Here is a 20,878-nt window from a genome sequence, read left to right as displayed (position 1 = left end):
GTGTTATGGGGGTTAAAACAAGCATGATCAATTGTATTGTTCGTTTAGCGCCTTTACCTTAAAATACCAACACAATTCCGTTTCAAAATGGGTCATTTCGAGGATTTTACTCCTCTCCATTCAGAGAAATTATTCCAAATAAACAACGTTTGTATGTCCACTGTTACGAAATCTCCCTCCTCCTCCTGCTCACTTTGGTTCATTCGGGAGTTTCGGCAGAATGCATCGATTGCTGAATGAAGATGGCGGATTCAGGAGCGATGCTGTCAACTAGACTTTAAACATTTGCATATTTTCTGTCGTTATGCATTTCGTGTGGATATTTGTCTTTCAAAAACGTGCCTAGGTAAGTAAAACACCATATTTACTTTGAATATTTTTCGTGTCCTCTTTAACTTGAAGGCAGCCTATTGAATGTATACAACACTAATAAGTTAGCCGGTAGGCTAACCTCGCAAGCATATAGCTAGCTATATTTCATTTCCAGTTGGCAATGTATGGTTTTCCTCTCTATTTTTTCTTTACAATTTAAGTGAATGACGTGGACATATGTGTATTCACGTCATTAGTAACGTTAGCTAAATATGAAGACACCAAACATTTGGTGAATTCCAGCAGCATGTGTTTATTGTTGGAGCTAGTCGTTCTATCGAGATGCTTAGAGTTGTTTGCTTACTATTAAGAGGCTAGTGGTGAATCATATGGCTGACTGTTGCATGTAAAAGTTTTTCCATAACCAGTAACGCCCCATCGTTATTCTGGTATGTTACAACTGTGATTTTAAATTATTTTTTTTACAGTAAAGTGTTTTTGTATACAGTTCTGAAATATGTATGAAATACATTTGAAACGTTAATTTTTTTATTACATTCATGTATTGTAAGTGAGAAGTAGGCATTAGTCTGAAGCCAAAAAGTAAAGGAAATTCACATGAGAACCACAATGCCTATTCCATCCAAGCTCTACCAAGGTTTTCCAGCACATAGCTTTGACTTACTACGGTAGCTATGTTGGTATATTGTACTTCAAACAATGTGCGTGACTTTACAGGTAATTGTATGTGTGGTGTACAGAAATGAGGTAGTCATTCAAAAATCATGTTAAACCCTATTATTGCACAGAGTGAATCCATGCAGTTCATGATTTGTTAAGCAAATGTTTACTCCTGAACATATTTAGACTTGCCATAACAAAGGGTTTGAATACTTATTGACTTAAGACATTTCAGTTTTTCATTGTGAAAAATTTCTAAAAATATAATTCCACTTTGACATTATAGGGTATTATGTATAGGCCAGTGACACATCTCAATTTAATCAATTTTAAATTCTGTCTGTAACACGTGGAAAAAGTCAAGGGGTATAAATACTTTCTGAAGGCACTGTATGTTAACACTCAACTGGCCTAATAATTGCAGAGTATTCCAGACATTTTGGGGCCGGCTTATCCTAAATAATTAATTGCTCAAGGAACCACATTATCTTTTTGGTTATTGAATGAAGGTTAGTAGATTTGAAGTTGCTGCCATTGATTGGTTGAGATGTGGACACCAAGGGAGAAAGAACCACAGCAACCCTTGTGTTCAGTTATGTTTTCTCTGATGAGCAGTGTTTAACGTGATAGGCTTGAAACTAGAGGTCGACCGATTAATCGGAATGGCCGATTAATTAGGGCCGATTTAAAGTTTTCATAACAATCAGAAATCAATATTTTTGGACACCGATTTGGCCGAATTCTTTTAAATTTATTTTTATTTATTATATATATTTTTTTACACCTTTATTTAATCTTTATTTAACTAGGCAAGTCAGTTAAGAACACATTCTTATTTTCAATGACGGCCTAGGAACGGTGGGTTAACCGCCTCGTTCTGGGGCAGAACGACAGATTTTTACCTTGTCAGCTCGGGGGATTCAATCTTGCAACCTTACAGTTAACTAGTCCAACGCTCTAACCACCTGATTACATTGCACTCCACGAGGAGCCTGCCTGTTATGCGAAGGCAGTAGAACTGAAGGTAAGTTGCTAGCTAGCATTAAACTTATCTTATAAAAAACAATTAATCAATCAATCATAATCACTAGTTAACTACACATGGTTGATGATATTACTAGTTTATCTAGCGTGTCCTGCGTTGCATATAATCGATGCGGTGCGTATCGTTGCTCCAATGTGTACCTAACCATAAACATCAATGCCTTTCTTAAAATCAATACACAGAAGTATATATTTTTAAACCTGCATATTTAGCTAAAAGAAATCCAGGTTAGCAGGCAATATTAACCAGGTGAAATTGTCACTTCAGTGTATATGCAACCGTTTGGGCCGCCTAATTTGCCAGAATTTTACGTAATTATGACATAACATTGAAGGTTGTGTAATGTAACAGGAATATTTAGACTTATGGATGCCACCCATTAGATGAAATACGGAACGCTTCCTTCCGTATTTCACTGAAAGAATAAACGTCTTGTTTTCGAGATGATAGTTTCCAGATTTGACCATATTATTGACCTAAGGCTCGTATTTCTGTGTGTTATTATGTTATAACTAAGTCTATGATTTGATAGAGCAGTCTGACTTAGCGGTGGTAGGCAGCAGCACGCTCGTAAGCATTCATTCACACTTTCCTGCATTTTGCCAGAAGCTCTTCGCTGTGCTTCAAGCCTATCAACTCCCGAGATTAGGCTGGTGTAACACATTTCATTATTTATTTGAGGCTAAATTGATTTTATTGACGTATTAAATTAAGTTAAAATAAGTGTTCATTCAGTACTGTTGTAATTGTCATTATTACAAAAAAATAAAATAATTGGCCGATTCATCGGTATCGGCTTTTTTGGTCCTCCAATAATCGGTATCGGCGTTGAATAAATCATAATCGGTCGACCTATACTTGAAACTTGTTTTGAATCTATCGATCCTGATGAGTAATGTAATGCTAGTGAATGTATGTAATTCTTTTCCCAAAGTGCACTTATACAATGCATGTAAAAAGTAGCCTACATTCAGCATCATGCTCAGCTTCATTTTGCACTTCAAATTAACACTTTTTAAAAAGCTGTATTTTGAAAGACTGGGTACAATAAGCTGAGTCCTTGTTTCATGATCCCGCTTCAACTTTTTTCATTCTATTTTTGAGTGGAAAGCCCAATTAGTGTTGAGCTGTGGGCTCAAGACGACTTCTGTCCTCTGAGCATATTACTGATGTCTGAGATAACCACTTTATAATTAAGAGTAAGGCCTGCGGGTGGCTCTCACAATGATTGTTTCCGCAGGAAGGGTATTAACTAGGTATTTTAAAGTGGAACAGGACTAACTTTCCCTTTTTAATGTGTCACTGGACAAACCCTATCTAGCCTCACAACCGTAGACCACGTGTAACCACGCCATCCCAGGACCTCCACACCCGGTTTCCTGCGGGATTGTCTGAAACCAGCCACCCGGACAGCTGATGAAACTGAGGAGTATTTCTGTTTGTAATAAAGCTCTTTTTTGGGGAAAAACTTATTCTGGTTGGCTGGGCTCCCCAGTTGCTGGGCTTGGCTCACCAGTGGTTGGGCTTCTGCCCTCCCAGGCCCAACCATGGCTGTGCCCCTGCCCGTCATATGAAATCCATAGATTAGGGCTGAATTATTTTCAATTGACTGATTTCCTTATGAGCTGTGACTTAGTAAAATCATTGAAATTCAGTATATTTGCAGCCTAATTAAGTTTGAGAGCGGACATTTCTTCCTTTGCCTGAGTTTTAGTCCAACACGTCAAGTGCACCTGATGTTTATGGTCCTTGCTGAGATGTTATATTTAGGCTATACTTTGTTTATCATTCGGCAATTGACACCTAGGCATAAACCACAAGAAATAATGTGGAGCTGGTATTTAATTGCCTCATTCAACTTTGAGAGGTTCTCTGCTGACTTCAATATTTGTGGTGGTTACGATGGAGTTGAAGTACATTAATAACATTTTATGCCCCCCGGATTGGAAAATGGGCCTTGAGATTGACATTGACATTTTGGAGCTGAAGGGTGGCAGTTGTATGGCAATCTCAAATCAAATGTATTTATCACACGCTTCGTAAGGTGTAGACTAACAGTGAAATGCTTAGTAGTGGTTAAGTTGAGCATCAATAAATTCTTCTTATTTTTCACCTACTGGGACACAGGATTTTGTACAGATCTCAGGACACTGCCTCAAACCCTTTTCCTTCCTAGGAAAATGGGAGAATGATGTTGGCAGGGGTTGAATTCCTATGCGCTATCGCAGCAACACAGGAGGAAATGCTAATGGTTTTGTCTGCTTGAGGCTGCTCTTAACAACGGTTTGAGATTTGGGCTTCATATACAGAAATGTATTATCTCTTGAAACAATTAGAACTAGTCACCAGTGTTGGGGTCAGTTGCTTTTAAATTAGGAAAATTGGACCTGGTATTGGAATTTCAGTTTGATTCCTGAATTGACTGTCCTTACTAGGTCATTTTCATAGGGTTTAGGTGGTTGTTGAGTCAATGGTTCAGTACTATCTATTCTGAGCAAACATCCTGTGTATGACTTTGGAATTCAGAGTCAGGCAGTGTAATGAAGGATATCTGCACTGTGTGTGTTGGAAAAGTATATTTCATTTTGTCTGTTCTAGATCAGAGCTTCCCAACCAGGGTTACTAGGACCCCTGGTGGTACTTGGCCTAGGCCTGGGTGATATGATTTTCTCAAATTAACGATTGTTAACAATTGTTATAACTTGAAATCGTCCCCAATTAATCGTCCATTCCGATTTAATCGGAGGACCTCTAGTGTGTATGTTTTCTCCTCCAACAAAACAATACCTTATTCGAAGGGGTTGTGGCAGATTTAGAAAAAATGTCGAGGTAGGATACACCATAAGTATCTTCGATGAAAGGTGGCTATCGAGGAGGGGATAACACTTCTGTTTGCCTACCAATAAACTGACACATGCGTTGACCACTTATCGGTTTCCGGATCAGAGGAGAGAGGACGGACTTTTTTTGCTTATATTAGAAAACCCCATGGGCTCAGTAGTGCACACTCAACTGCACACAAACTAGCAAGCCAAGCAATCCACAGCTGGTTTTAGCAAAAAGGACAAGCCTACACAACAGCTACAGGTAACTGCCAAAATAACTTAAACACTAACATGGTGTCTTAATCGGGCGTTGGGCCACCACAAGACTCCAGAACAGCTTCAATGCATCTTGGCATAGATTCTACCAGTGTCTGAAGCTCTTTTTGAGGGATGCGTCACCATTCTTCCATAAGAAATTTAATCATTTGATGTTTTGTTGATGGTGGTGGAAAACGGTGTTTCAGACGCTGCTCCAGAATCTCCCAGAAGTGTTCAATTGGGTTTGAGATCAGGTGACAGACACACATACCCTTTAAACCACCTATGCTCCTTTGCAACCCCTCTTTCAAAGTTACTGAAATCTATTCTTCTATCCATGGTAGCCAAAATAATGGTCAACTGGGCATTTTTATACATGACCCTAAGCATGTTGGGATATTAATTGCTTAATTAACTCAGGAAATACCAACTTGGAAGCACTTGCTTTCAATATACTTTTGTATCCCTCATTTACTGAAGTGTTTTCTTTATTTTGGCAGTTACCTGTATCTCGCCAGTCACTTCTATTAGCTAGCATTCTAACGCTACCTATGGCGGCTAACTTAGCTAGGAATATAGTGACAAAAATAGAGAAAGAAATATCATCAATCTAGTGACACAGCAAAGAATAGAAATGACTCACGCTTGTGAAATAATCAGTCTGCATGTATTGCTGTAAAGTGCCCTAGTAGTTCCATTGTGCTTCCTGAATCCATCCATGCTAGTTCACTTGGTGCAGCTGAGCTCGGGCAGTCTGCCCCAGTGCCCCCCTATGTGGGAGCTAATTTAAATATCGAAGTGTTGGCCAAGCTGTCAAATCAGGTCCTTTAACCAGTATACGCCAAAACTAGTGATGCACCGATATTACATTTTTGGCCGATACCTGATATTTTCCATGCCCCCCAAAAAACAATACTAATAACCAATATAAAAAAGTTTTGCGGCCTTTTAAGCATTCATGTACAGTTAAATAGTTAACACACACACACACACACACACACACACACACACACACGGACGCAGCGGTGTAAGGCACTGCATTTCAGTGCAAGAAGCGTCACTACAGCCCCTGGTTCGAATCCAGGCGGTATCACATCCGGCCGTGATAGGGAGTCCCATAGGGCGGCGCGTAATTGGCCCAGTGTCGTCCGGTTTGGCCGTCATTGTAAATGAGAATTTGTTACAATTCTAGGCTTGCACGCTGTTCAAATAGTTGGACAAGGACTGAAGGGTGTGTTCATAACAATTCAACTGTTCTGCCTTGTTAGCTAGCAAATTTGTCTTTACTTAAAATATAAAGACTCCAATAAAGATTAGCTGGCTACTTACTAGCATGTGGTGCTTGAGAGATTGTTTATGGACCCGTGTTACATTTCTATAATGACTGCTACAAGAAGTGAATGTGCATTATGCATGGCTCAGGTTAAATTTGTAACAAAAGGGCATTTTCAGACTTCAAAGACAGATCAGTTATTATTGCAAAAAGCAGATACATTTAAAAAATATATATTCTACCTTTATCTAACTAGGCAAGTCAGTTAAGACCACATTCTTATTTTCAATGACGGCCTAGGAACGGTGGGTTAACTGACTTGTTCAGGGGCAGAACGACAGATTTTTACCTTGTCAGCTCGGGGATTCAATCTTGCAACCTTACGTTAAACTAGTCCAATGCTCTAACCACCTGCCTCTCATTGCACTCCACGAGGAGCCTGCCTGTTACGCGAATGCAGTAAGAAGACAAGGTAAGTTGCTAGCTAGCATTAAACTTATCTTATAAAAAACAATTAATCAATCAATCATAATCACTAGTTAACTACACATGGTTGATGATATTACAAGTTTATCTAGCGTGTCCTGCGTTGCATATAATCGATGCGGTGCGCATTCGCAAAAAAGGTACCTAACCATAAACATCAATGCCTTTCTTAAAATCAACACACAAGTATATATTTTTAAACTTGCATATTTAGTTAACCTGTCTAGGATCAGCGTGGCGCTAGCGGCACACCCCCCCCCCCCCACTGAAAAACCAGTGCCGCGAAATTCAAAAAAAATATTTTTTTAAAATATTTAACTTTCACACATTAAAGTCCAATACAGCTAATGAAAGACACAGATCTTGTGAATCCAGTCAACATGTCCGATTTTTAAAATGTTTTACAGGGAAGACACAATATGTAAAGATGTACATCTATTACCTAAAAACACATTAGCATAATCCACCATCTTTTATTTGTCCACCAACACCAGTAGCCATCACCAATTCGGCTAAACTAAGATATTTATAGCCCCTAACCAACAAAAAAACTCATTAGATGACAGTCTGATAACATATTTATGGTATGGGATAGGTTTTGTTAGAAAAAAGTGCATATTTCAGGTAGATGGCATAGGTTACAATTGCACCCACCGTCACAAATGGAATAGAAAAACTACTTAGAGCAACGTGTTTACCTACTTACTAATCATCAAACATTTCGTAAAAATACACAGCATACACGAATCGAAAGACACAGATCCTGTGAATACAGACAATATTTCAGATTTTCTAAGTGTCTTACAGCGAAAACACAATAAATCGTTATATTAGCATAGCACATAGCACATAGCAGCCCAGCATTGATTCTAGCCAAAGTGAGCGATAAAAGTCAACATCGCCAAAAGATATTATTTTTTTCACTAACCTTCTCAGAATTCTTCCGATGACACTCCTGTAACATCCTATTACACAATCCATATAGAGTTTGATCGCAAATGTTTATATTTAGCCACCAAAATCATGGTTAGACAATGTGAAATGTAGACAAGCTGGTCAGAAAAAGTCCTTGCGCCACTTAGACAGTGATCTACTCTTATACATAAATACTCATAAACATGACAAAAAAATATAGGGTGGACAGGGATTGATAGACAATTTAATTCTTAATACAATTGCGGAATAACATTTTTTAATTTATCCTTACTTTTCAATACAGTTTGCGCCAAGCGAAGCTACGTCAAAAAACATGGCGTCCTAAGCCACTAAAATGTTTCGACAGAAACACGATTTATCATAATAAAAATGTCCTACCTTGAGCTGTTCTTCCATCAGTATCTTGGGCAAAGGATCCTTTCTTGGGAGCAATCGTCTTTTGGTGGAAAGCTGTCCTCTTGCCATGTGGAAATGCCAACTGCGTTCAGGATGAACTGAAAAAAGCGTGCCCAACTATTCACATCGTTGCAAAAATAAATGTCCCAAAATCGCACTAAACGGATATAAATTGCTATAAAACGCTTTAAATTAACTACCTTATGATGTTTTTAACTCCTATAACGAGTGAAAAGATGACCGGAGAAATATAACAGGCTAAACTAACGCTTGGAACAGGAGAGGGTCGGTGTCCTCCACGCGCGTGACGCACCAAGAAAAGACTTGCTAGCTACAGGGTTTTTTGATTTATAGGGCCTGTGAACGCGCAATCGACCCCATTGGAATCGTCATCACGTAAAGGCATCCAGGGGAAGACGTAAGAAGTGTCCGTACAGTCATAGCAATAAGAGTGCCCTTTTAACTGACTTCAGAACAGTGGCCAACATTTCTGAAATCTGAATCCATGTCAGGGAAATTGCTGTAGAATGGGCTCTGTTCCACTTAGAGACAAAATTTCAACTCCTATAGAAACTATAGACTGTTTTCTATCCAATAATAATAATAATATGCATATTGTACGATCAAGGATTTTGTGGGAAGCCGTTTCAAAAATTACCCAATTAGCATAAATAGTCTAAACAGCGCCCCCATCCCCAACAGGTTAATATTGCCTGCTAACATGAATTTCTTTGTGTCACTTCTCTTGCAACAGAGTCAGGGTATATGCAGCAGTTTGGGCCGCCTGGCTCATTGCGAACTGTGTGAAGACCATTTCTTCCTAACAAAGACAGCCAACTTCGCCAAACGGGATGGGTTAACAGAAGCGCATTTGCGAAAAAAAAGCACAATCGTTGCACGACTGTACCTAACCATAAACGTCAATGCCTTTCTTAAAATCAATACACAGAAGTATATATTTTTAAACCTGCATATTTAGTTAAAAGAAATCCAGGTTAGCAGGCAATATTAACCAGGTGAATTTGTGTCACTTCTCTTGCGTTCATTGCACGCAGAGTCAGGGTATATGCAAAGTTTGGGCCGCCTGGCTCGTTGCGAACTAATTTGCCAGAATTTTACGTAATTATGACATAACATTGAAGGTTGTGCAATGTAACAGGAATATTTAGACTTATGGATGCCACCCGTTAGATAAAATATGGAACGCTTCTGTTTTCGAGATGATAGTTTCCGGATTCGATCATATTAATGACCTAAGGCTCGTATTTCTGTGTGTTATTATGTTATAATTAAGTCTATGATTTGATAGAGCAGTCTGATTGAGCGATGGTAGGCACCAGCAGTCTCCTAAGCATTCATTCAAACAGCACTTTCGTGCATTTTGCCAGCAGCTCTGCTGTTTATGACTTCAAGCCTATCAACTCCCGAGATTAGGCTGGTGTAACCGATGTGAAATGGCTAGCTCGTTAGCGGGGTGCACGCTAATAGCGTTTCAAACGTCACACACTCTTAGACTTGGAGTAGTTGTTCCCTTGCTCTGCATGGGTAACGCTGCTTCGAGGGTAGCTGTTGTCGATGTATTCCTCGTTCGAGCCCAGGTAGGAGCGAGGAGAGGGACGGAAGCTATACTGTTACATTGGCAATACTAAAGTGCCTATAAGAACATCCAATAGTCAAAGGTATATGAAATACAAATGGTATAGAGAGAAATAGTCCTATAATTCCTATAATAACTACAACCTTAAAGTTCTTACCTGGGAATATTGAAGACTCATGTTAAAAGGAACCACCAGCTTTCATATGTTCTCATGTTTTGAGCAAGGAACTTAAACGTTAGCTTCCTTACATAGCACATATTGCACTTTTACTTTCTTCTCCAACACTTTGTTGTTGCATTATTTAAACCAAATTGAACACATTTCATTATTTATTTGAGGCTAAATTGATTTTATTGATGTATTATATTAAGTTAAAATAAGTGTTCATTCAGTACTGTTGTAATTGTAATTATTAAAAAATAAATTGTCCGATTCATTGGTATCAGCTTTTTTTGGTCCTCCAATAATCGGTATCGGCGTTGAAGAATCATAATCGGTCGACCTCTAATACACACGTGTAAAAACAATATGCTATTAATTGTTTTATCTCTACTAAACAAAAATGTAAACATAACATGTAAAGTGATGGTCCCATGTTTCATAAGCTGAAATTAAGATCCCACAAGTTTTTCATATGCACAATAGCATATTTCTCTCAAATTTTGCGCACAAATTGATTTACATCCCTGTTTGTGAGCATTTCTCCTTTTCCAAGATAACCCATCCACCTGACAGCTGTGGCATAGCAAGTAGCTGATTAAACAGCATGTTCATTGCACATGTGCACCTTGTGCTGGGGACAATAAACAGACCCTCTAAAACGTGCAGTTTTGTCACACAACACTGCCACAGATGTCTCAAGTTTTGAGGGAGCGTGCATTGGCATGCTGACTGCAGGAATGTCCACCAGAGCTGTTGCCAGATAATTTAATGTTAATTTCTCTACCATAAGCCGCCTCCAACATCGATATAGAGATTTTGGCAATATGTCTAACTGGTCTCACAACAGCAGACCACGTATAACCATGCCAGCCCCGGACCTCCACAACCGTCTTTTTAATCTGCGGGACCGTCTGAGACCAGCCACCCAGACAGCTGATGAAACTGAGGATTATTTCTGTCTGTAAGAAAGCCCTTTTGTGGGGAAAAATTGTCTGGGCCTGGCTCCCCAGTAGGTGGGCCTATGCCCAACCCAGGCCTACCCATGGTTGTGCTCCTGCCCAGTCATGTGAATCCCATAGACCTGCAACAATTTTTTTCTGTTGACTGATTTCCTTACATGACCTGTAATTGTTGCAGGTTGTGTTATATTTTTTTTCAGTGTATATATAATGTCTATAAAATGTATTGTACAATTTACTTAATTTGTTTTGAGTACTTTACAGTTTTTTTTTAATCCACCGCTGTAAACGTCATTTGCCTAATGATGCGTTAGTGGAGAAGGACTGTGTCATTTCCAACAAGCGCATTTCCATCCAACGTTCACTCTCCTCGCCGACTGTCCTCGATTAACTTTGACCCTTTTCAGGTGGCGAGAGAGGGCGGCAGAGGAGAGAGAGCGCAGGAGGTGAGCAAATCTGATTGATAAAGGCCCATGTCTCCCTGAGCGTCGAAGGATCCTTCTCCCCACTGGAGAATTTACATACAGGCCTGTCTCGGGCCAAATAGGATGTCATTATCCAAGCAAATATCTTTTAAATATATATATTTTTTAAACAGTTTGTTTCAAAAACAAGTTTGAAATGAGGTTTTACTGAGTGTTTTTTCTCAAATGTGCGCTTTGGCCACTACTACAAATAAAGGACAAGCCAACAATAATTTTGGTGTGAGCAAACAGAAAATGAGCTTTTTAAAATGAGATTTTCACTGGACAGTTACCTTTAAGGGTTGTGAAGTGAATTGCTGCACATCTTGATTTCACTGACAGCTCACTAAGGAAGTGGATTGACAGTGGTCTGTGTAGGGGAAAACCAGAGTCCTTTTTCAGACATCCTCCTGTCAGCCCTGTGACTTTCATCAGGTCAGGAAACAAACACATCTTTCAAACATGGTCAAACAGAGAAACCCAATTGGGCAGGGAGGAGGAGCCGGGTGAAGTCATCCCATTAGAAGGCAAGATTGAATGGTCCTTGACCCCTTCTCTATCTTATTCACAGCCAGGATCAATATGTGCTTACCTTAACAGCTTCTGTTATTAATAATATACTCTGTGTCTGAGATGCAGACGCTGCAGGGATCACACAGCAGCTGGGGTCAATAGGTTAAAGTAATGATGCAGCAGTGGTTTAATATCTGGGCTGCCGAGAGGGCTATGGGCTGCAGTCAGAGCACGGCGGGGGGAGGTTATCTCCACTCGAGGCCTGTAGGGCCTCAATTAGCTCCATCTGATACACAGTGGCTGCAATTTGTTTAACATGTCAGTTTTCTCTCTTTCCTTGCAATTAATGAATTGTGGTTGAAATTTAGACTCAGGGTTTTGGAAATAATGTGAACTGTGTAGCAGTGCTTTGAGAGCATTTATTTACTTTCTAGATTCTGTTAGTTCCAAATAAGTAATTGTGTAATGTTATAATGTGCTAGCCTATGCCTACAGTTTCTTGCAAAAGTATTTACCCACTTGGTGTTTTTCCTATTTTGTTGCATTACAACCTGTAATTTAAATAGATTTTTATTTTTATTTCGTGTAATGGACATACGCAATATAGTCCAAATTGGTGAAGTGAAATTAAAAAAATAACACGTTTCAAAAAATTCGAAAGAAATAAAACTGGAAAAGTGTTGCGTGCATATGTATTCACCCCCTTTGCTATGAAACCCCTAAATAAGATCCGGTGCAACCAATTACCTTCAGAACTCACATCATTAGTCAAATTAAGTCCACTTGTGTGCATTCTAAGTGTCATTATCTGTCACATGATTTCAGTATATATACACCTGTTCTGACAGGCCCCAGAGTCTGCAACACCACTAAGCAATGGGTACCACCAAGCAAGCGGTACTATGAAGACCAAGGAGCTCTCCAAACAGGTCAGAGACAAAGTTGTGGAGAAGTACAGATCAGGGTTGAGGTATAAAAAAATATCAAAAACTTTGAACATCCCACGGAGCACCATTAAACTCATTATTAAAAAATGGAATGAATATGGTACCACAACAAACCTGCCAAGAGAGGGCCGCCCACCAAAATTCACGGACCAGACAAGGAGGGCATTAATCAGAGAGGCAACAAAAAGACCAAAGATTACCCTGAAGGAGCTGCAAAGCTCCACAACGGAGATTGGAGTATCTGTCCATAGGACCACTTTAAGCCGTACACTCCACAGAACTGGGCTTTACAGAAGTGGCCAGAGAAAAATAAGCAAACATGTTTGGTGTTTGCTAAAAGGCATGTCGGAGACTCCCCAAACTTATGGAAGAAGGTACTCTGGTCAGATGAGACTAAAATAGCGTTTTCCTTGATGGCCAAAATGCTCTGTCTGGCGCAAACCCAACACCTCCCGTCACCCCGAGAACACCATCCCCACAGTGATGCATGGTGGTGGCAGCATCATTCTGTGGGGATGTTTTTCATCGGCAGGGACTGGGAAACTGGTCAGAATTGAAGGAATGATGGATGGTGCTAAATACAGGGAAATTCTTGAGGGAAACCTGTTTGTCTTCCAGAGATTTGAGACTGGGACGGAGGTTCACCTTCCAACAGGACAATGACCTTAAGCATACTGCTAAAGCAACACTTGAATGGTTTAAGGGGAAACATTTAAATGTCTTGGAATGGCCTAGTCAAAGCCCAGACCTTAATCCAATTGAGAATCTGTGGTATGATTTTAAAGATTGCTGTACACCAGCGGATCCCATCCAACTTGAAGGAGCTGAAGCAGTTTTGCCTTGAAGAATGGGCAAAAATCCCAGTGGCTAGATGTGCCAAGCTTATAGAGACATACCCCAAGTGACTTGCAGCTGTAATTGCTGCAAAAGATGACTCTACAAAGTATTGACTTTGGGGGGTTGAATAGTTTTGTCTTTTTGTCTTATTTCTTGTTTGTTTCACATTAAAAAATATTTAGCATCTTCAAGGTGGTAGGCATGTTGTGTAAATCAAATGAGAATTTTTTAAATTCCAGGTTGTAAAGCAACAAAATAGGAAAAATGCCAAGGGGTGAATACTTTCGCAAACCACTGTATATCACCTCCCATAGTCTCCCATTTGCCTCAGTCATTGGCATGTAGTAGAGGGACCGGGACATTTTGAAATGATGTCCCTTTAGGCTGTAGTCAATGTGTGTGTTAAAACATGAGTAGCAGGTTGTTTTAATGACATGTTACCTCGGAAGTGCCTCTGTATTCATCCAGTAGTAAAATAAGTCTTCTGCTCGGAAAGACCCATGAAAGCATTGAAAATGTTCTTACCTGAATCGTCATCAGTTCAATCGCAACGACTCCCTCGCATACACTTTCAGAAAGTCATTAGCAGCTTGACTGCCTATTGAGTGCGTTTGAATCCTCACTGTTTTGTCCTTCATGAGCATTTAAGAATGGCGGCCCAGCTGTTTTCTCAGCTTCCTCCTAGCAGCTTGTTTAGGGTAAGAGTGGGTGTAACTAATTACATTCTTGTGCAGACCTGACCCAACTTCCCTATGCTATCTATGGGATAAACCTCAGCATTTCCTCGCTAGGGACACAGAGGGGCTAGAGAGCAGCATAATTCTCTATTTAATTTAACATGATCATCTCAATGCCCCCCTGAAATGTACTGGTGTGCAGTGCACTAAGCTGTACGTAGCCTAACAGTAAGTAGCTCAGTGTGCAGTGATGCACCCCTGTGCTGGAGCCATGATACGCGTCTCTCTGCTCCAGTACTACTAGGTTATATGAACTGATGGTTATATATATTGTCAGTGCCTTAAAGGTCTCGAACAGTAATTCTGATTCCCATGTAAAACAACCTTTTGAGTGACTAAAATATTACCCGTAAACCGTTTTTTGTTTACTTTTCTGTTCTCTCTTTGTTCTATTTTTCATATTTCTATACAAGTGTTAAATTGATTATTAAAACAATGATGCTAAGTATTATGATTAAATTGTAATAGCCATGAGAGATAAAGTATAACTACCAGGAAGTTTGAAAAGAGTGAGCGGGGAGCTTATATTTTTTTCACCTTTATTTAACCAGGTAGGCCAGTTGAGAACAAGTTCTCATTTACAACTGCGAACTGGCCAAGATAAAGCATAGCAGTGCGACAAAAACAACAACACTAAGTAACACAAACGTATAGTCAATAACACAAAAGAAAAGAAAAATAGAAAGAATATGTACAGTGTGTGCAAATGTAGGGAGGTAGGAAATAAATAGGCCATAGAGGCGAAAATAATTACAACATAGCATTAATACTGGAGTGATATAAATTTGAAGTCGGAAATTTACATACACCTTAGCCAAATACATTTAAACTCAGTTTTTCACAATTCCTGACATTTAATCCCAGTAAAAAATCCCTGTCTTAGGTCAGTTAGGATCTCCACTTTATTTTAACAATGTGAAATGTCAGAATAATAGTAGAGAGAATGATTTCTTTCAGCTTTAATTTCTTTCATCACATTCCCAGTGGGTCAGAAGTTTACATACACTCAATTAGTATTTGGTAGCATTGTCATTAATTTGTTTAACTTGGGTCAAACATTTCGGGTAGCTTTCCACAAGCTTCCCACAATAAGTTGGGTGGATTTTGGCCCATTCCTCCTGACAGATCTGGTGTAACTGAGTCAGGTTTGTAGGCCTTCTGCCCACAAATGTTCTATAGGATTGAGGTCAGGGCTTATTGATGGCTACTCCAATACCTTGACTTTGTTGTCCTTAAGCCATTTTTCCACAACTTTGGAAGTATGCTTGGGGTCATTGTCCATTTGGAAGACCCATTTTGCGAACAAGCTTTAACTTCCTGACATGTCTTGATGTTGCTTCAATATATCCACATAATTTTCCTCCTCATGAAGCCATCTATTTTGTGAAGTGCACCAGTCCCTCCTGCAGCAAAGCACCCCCACAACATGATGCTGCCACCCCCGTGCTTCACGGTTGGGATGGTGTTCTTCGGCTTGCAAGCATCCCCCTTTTTCCTCCAAACATAACGGTGGTCATTGTGTCCAAACAGTTCTATTTTTGTTTCATCAGACCAGAGGACATTTCTCCAAAAAGTACGATCTTTGTCCCCATGTGCAGTTGCAAACCGTAGTCTGGCTTTTTTTTATGGCAGTTTTGGAGCAGTGGCTTCGATCTTGCTGAGCAGCCTTTCAGGTTATGTCGATATAGTACTCGTTTTACTGTGGATATAGATACTTTTGTACCTGTTTCCTCCAGCATCTTCACAAGGTCCTTTGCTGTTGTTCTGGGATTGATTTGCACTTTTCAGAACAAAATACGTTAATCTCTAGGAGGCAGAACGCGTCTCCTTCCTGAGCGGTATGAAGGTTGCGTGGCCCCATGGTGTTTATACTTGCGTAGTATTCTTTGTACAGATGAACGTGGTACCTTCAGGCATTTGGAAAATGCTTCCAAGGATGAACCAGACTTGTGATGGTCCACAATTTTTTTTCTGAGGTTTTGGCTGATTTCTTTTGATTTTCCAATGATGTCAAGCAAAAGTGGCACTGAGTTTGAAGGTAGGCCTTGAAATACATCCACAGGTAAACCTACGATTGACTCAAATGATGTCAATTAGCCTATCAGAAGCTTCTAAAGCCATGACATAATTTTCAGGAATTTTTCAAGCTGTTTAAAGGCACAGTCAACTTTGTGTATGTAAACTTCTGACCCACTGGGTTTGTGATACAGTGAAATAATCTGTCTGTAAACAATTGTTGGAAAAATGACTTGTGTCATGCACAAAGTTGATGTCCTAACTGATTTGCCAAAACTATAGTTTTCTAACAAGAAATTTGTGGGAGTGGTTGAAAAACTAGGTTTCATGACTCCAATCTAAGTGTATGTAAACTTCAGACTTCAACGGTATGTGCATTTGATGATGTGCAAGTAGAGATACTGGTGCAAAAGAGCAGGAGGGTAAGTAATAATATGGGGGTGAGGTAGTCGGGTGTTCTTTTTACAGATTGGCTGTGTACAGGTACAGTGATCGGTAAGCTGCTCTGACAGCTTATGCTTAAAGTTAGAGAGGGAGATATAAGTCTCCAGCTTCAGAGATTTTTGCAATTTGTTCCAGTCATTGGCAGCAGAGAATTGGAAGGAAAGGCAGCCAAAGGAAGTGTTGGCTTTGGGGATGACCAGTGCAATATACCTGCTGGAGCGTGTGCTACGGGTGGGTGTTGCTATGGTGACCGGTGAGCTGAGATAAGGTGGGACTTTACCTAGCAAAGACTTATAGATAACCTGAAGCCAGTGGGTTTGTCGACGGATATGTAGTGAGGGCCAGCCAACGAGAGAATAGAGGTGGTTGAAGAGCATGCACTTAGTTTTACTAGCATTTAAAAGCAGTTGGAGTCCACGGAAGGAGTGTTGTATGGCGTTGAAGCTCGTTTGAAGGTTTGTTAGCACAGTGTCCAAAGAGGGGCCAGATGTATACAGAATGGTGTCGTCTGCGTAGAGGTGGATCAGAGAATCACCAGCAGCAAGAGCGACATCATTGATATATACAGAGAAAATAGTCGGCCCGAGAATTGAGCCCTGTGGCACCCCCATAGAGACAGCTAGAGGTCCCTCAAACGGGGGTTTCATTCATATTCATGAGCTCGCTTTGACTGACAGCTCCTTGAAACGCTTATGTCAAGCAACTTGGATGCAGTGTTACAGTAAAATCAAACCAAGCAAATTGGGTGATACACAAAGCAACTCAAACAACATTGAATTTGTATCAATGAAGTAAATTGCTTTATACATCTCCCGTTTGGCATGTCTCCTGTGATGTGGTTTACAGCAGAACTGACGGAAGTGTTGACATGACAACTGCATCAGCGTTTTGAATGACCATCCTAAAATGTGGAGTTTTGTCACACAACACAGATGTCTCAAGTTTTGAGGGAGCATGCAATTGTCATGCTGACTGCAGGAATGTCCACCAGAGCCGTTGCCAGATAATCTAATGTTAATCTCCCTACTGTAAGCCACCATCAACGTTGTTTTAGAGAATTTGGAAGTACGCCCAACCTGCCTCAGAACTGCAGACCCTGTGTATGACGAGCGGTTGGCTGATGTCGGTGGCGGTGGGGTTATGGAATGGGCAGGCATAAACTATGGACAATGAACACAATTGCGTTTTATCGATGGCAATTCGAATGCACAGAGATAGCGTGACGAGATCCTGAGGCCAATTGTCGTGCCATTCATCCGCTGCCATCACCTCATGTTTCAGCATAATAATGCACGGCCCCATGTTGCAAGGATCTGTACACAATTCCTGGAAGCTGAAAATGTCCCTTGCTCTGGTTCGACGTACGACAGTGTGTTCCAGTTCCTGCCAATATCCAGCAACTTCGCCCAGCCATTGAAGAGGAGTGGGACAACATTCCACAGGCCACAATCAACAGCCTGATCAACTCTATGCGAAGGAAAGGAGATGTTTTGCGCTGCATGAGGAAAATGGTGATCACACCAGATATTGGCTGGTTTTCTGATCCATACCCCTGCCTTTTTTAAGGGACCTGTGACTAACAGATGCATATCTGTATTCCCAGTCATGTGAAATTCATAGATTAGGGCCTAATGAATTTATTTCAAGTAACAGATTTCCTTATATGAACTGTAACAGTAAAATATTTAAAATTGTTGCATGTTGCTTTTTATATTTTTGTTCAGTATATATTGATAGCCTTGGTGCTTTTAGAGATGGAGATCAGAGGTTATTCATGAGCAGGTCAGGTTATATATCTTGGCTGAAATGAGAAAAGACTGAGCTACACAATCAGCGCTGAAACCTTCAAAGGTCTCATCTGCGCAAATGTACGGACCTCTGAGCATGATGTTGTATAACTGTGCGTTTGAATTTAGCTCATCACCATGGTTTTGCACAGTCAAGGCAGGGGAAGAATGTATGATCGAGTGTTGCCATTGAAGGGGTCTCGCATTCTGAATAGAGAGATCGACAACGTGGGCAGACCCACATTCTTTGAAGGCTATCTGAATAAAGGAAATGGCCTCAAATTTTTCTACTGGACATTTCCATATAATAGGACCAATGAGCACCAATGTGAAGCTCATGTCAAATGAAAATGGAAAGTATAATTATGAGAAATGAAGGCATATATACATTTACCATTTTACCATTCTACCATTTTCTATCCTAAACATTTGGAATAAGCAAAGGCTTTGATTTCTGGTCAAAAGGATGGAAAAGGGGTATTTTTAGGAAACATCTACCAGGAAAAAGTTTTAAAGGTATTCGAAATGCATCAAAAACACAATCTTGAAGTAAAGACCCCTGCCAACTGTCTCATTTTCAGGAAGCTAGGCGTATGTCGCATGTCACTACTTCACAGGAGAGGCATTTGAACATGTATTTTTTCTATAAAACGTTTTTTGGGGACAGAAATGCCTTCTGGAACATGTGAACTTTCATGTGTCTTAATAACAACTTGTATGCTGTAAATACGAATAATTTTCTGTAAATATCTGTAAATACGAATATATTTTTTTCAATTACGAGACTAGTTGGTTTAGACATGGAAAATACAGGAACCTTCCTGCTAGCCATGATAGGCTGAGATAATGAATGGGCTAAACATCCCTAAAGATGAGTTTGGCGTGGTCTACCATGTAGCATGCTTCTGTCTATAACATGAACTGCTCAGTATGTGTAGGTAATTATTTCTACTGCGTCTTTTTAAAAAGATATCATGAAGAACTGCAAAAGTTTTGCTAATGCTCTCCACTTTCTGTAGGACGATCGTGCCATGCTGATTCTCTCTGACTCTGAAAATGAATCAGACAATGAGGAAATCCCTCATTTAGGTCAAAACATTTTCAATGAACCAGACATTGTGGAGTCTTCTGAAACGGCGATCAACTATGCTGAATGGCTGTAGACAAAGAAGAGCTCTCCAGTACGTGTACCAAAATATTCAAGGGCCATTTTCTCAAAAGTGGGGTTAAAAGTTTATCGACTTTCAAAGCAGAATAATTTTCCCATTGTTCTTCAACTGGAGTGTGTGATATACCAGTTTCTAGCTCTGAGTCTCTACTTTTATTCAATGTAAAAAAAACACTTTCAAATTTTGCTACATAGGTCCGGATCAAGCCGGTCAGTCACAAATAGGATGTGGGAGCACTTCTGATTATGTGTGCACAGTTCTAACTGATGAACAGTGGTCCTTGTTTGAATGATGAAACTGTTTGCTTTGGACCGTCTAACTGAGAGGTCTGCACTCTGAGCAGACAGGGGTTACCCTTACCTCATTGACCTGTCAGTCAAATTAAGTCTGAGTGCAGGGATTTTGCAAAACCCTGCTGATGGGCAGCAGTTATGACTAGGGGTGGGATGAGAAATTGCTGTGTCACGCTCCGATTGTGACAGCCCTGGATGGCAACCCTCCGTAGATAAGTGCTTGTAGAGCTCTCAAAGGTTAGAACGCCTTGCCAAACCCCAAGCATTTAGACTCCGTGCAGTCAGTGCACTGGAGCCAAGGGGGAGAGAGTTGCACTCCAGTCTTGTATGTCTGTGCCAAGTGGAGGGGACGTGCCTCTGAAATGGCTGCGCTGTTTACAAATTTGTCTGGGATAATAGTATGGAATGAGCAGTGTTCCCACTTAACGGCTCAACTGCCCAAAACCGTTTTGTGGACATTGTCGGTTGTAACTCCCTCTGCCCCACACGTCCTCTCCGCTAAACTACTACTGATGAGTAAATAGTTATTACAAGCTACATGCTCCTCAGCTCTTTGTAAGCTGCGTCACGCAGCCAAGCTGAAAATAAATGCTAATGAAGGCAAGGCACTCTGCAGACCAGCTTTAATCAGTGTACCAGCGTTGGAGAGAGCTTGAGGAGGGGGGGAGTGGGGCAATGATGTTACCTTTAGGTTGAAAAACTGGAAGATTTTTATAAAATTAGCTGTAAATTACAGATCA

General features: G+C 40.3%; 1 protein-coding gene across 2 annotated transcripts in view; it reads left to right on the top strand.

Moving 5' to 3' along the window:
• Positions 1 to 180: 180 nt before the first annotated feature.
• LOC129851053 (bifunctional heparan sulfate N-deacetylase/N-sulfotransferase 2-like) overlaps positions 181 to 20,878 on the top strand; it is a 215,232-nt gene continuing 194,534 nt past the window's right edge. For both annotated transcript variants that reach the window (XM_055917237.1, XM_055917245.1), the window contains exon 1: positions 181 to 346. The gene's annotated coding sequence lies outside the window, so the exon portion shown is untranslated. The remainder of the gene's footprint in view (positions 347 to 20,878) is intronic.

Source organism: Salvelinus fontinalis, chromosome 1 (genome assembly GCF_029448725.1).
Source record: "Salvelinus fontinalis isolate EN_2023a chromosome 1, ASM2944872v1, whole genome shotgun sequence".
Taxonomy (NCBI): Eukaryota; Metazoa; Chordata; class Actinopteri; order Salmoniformes; family Salmonidae; genus Salvelinus; species Salvelinus fontinalis.
Note: the sequence above shows the minus strand (reverse complement) of the source record. Positions and strands in the feature narration are given on the sequence as shown.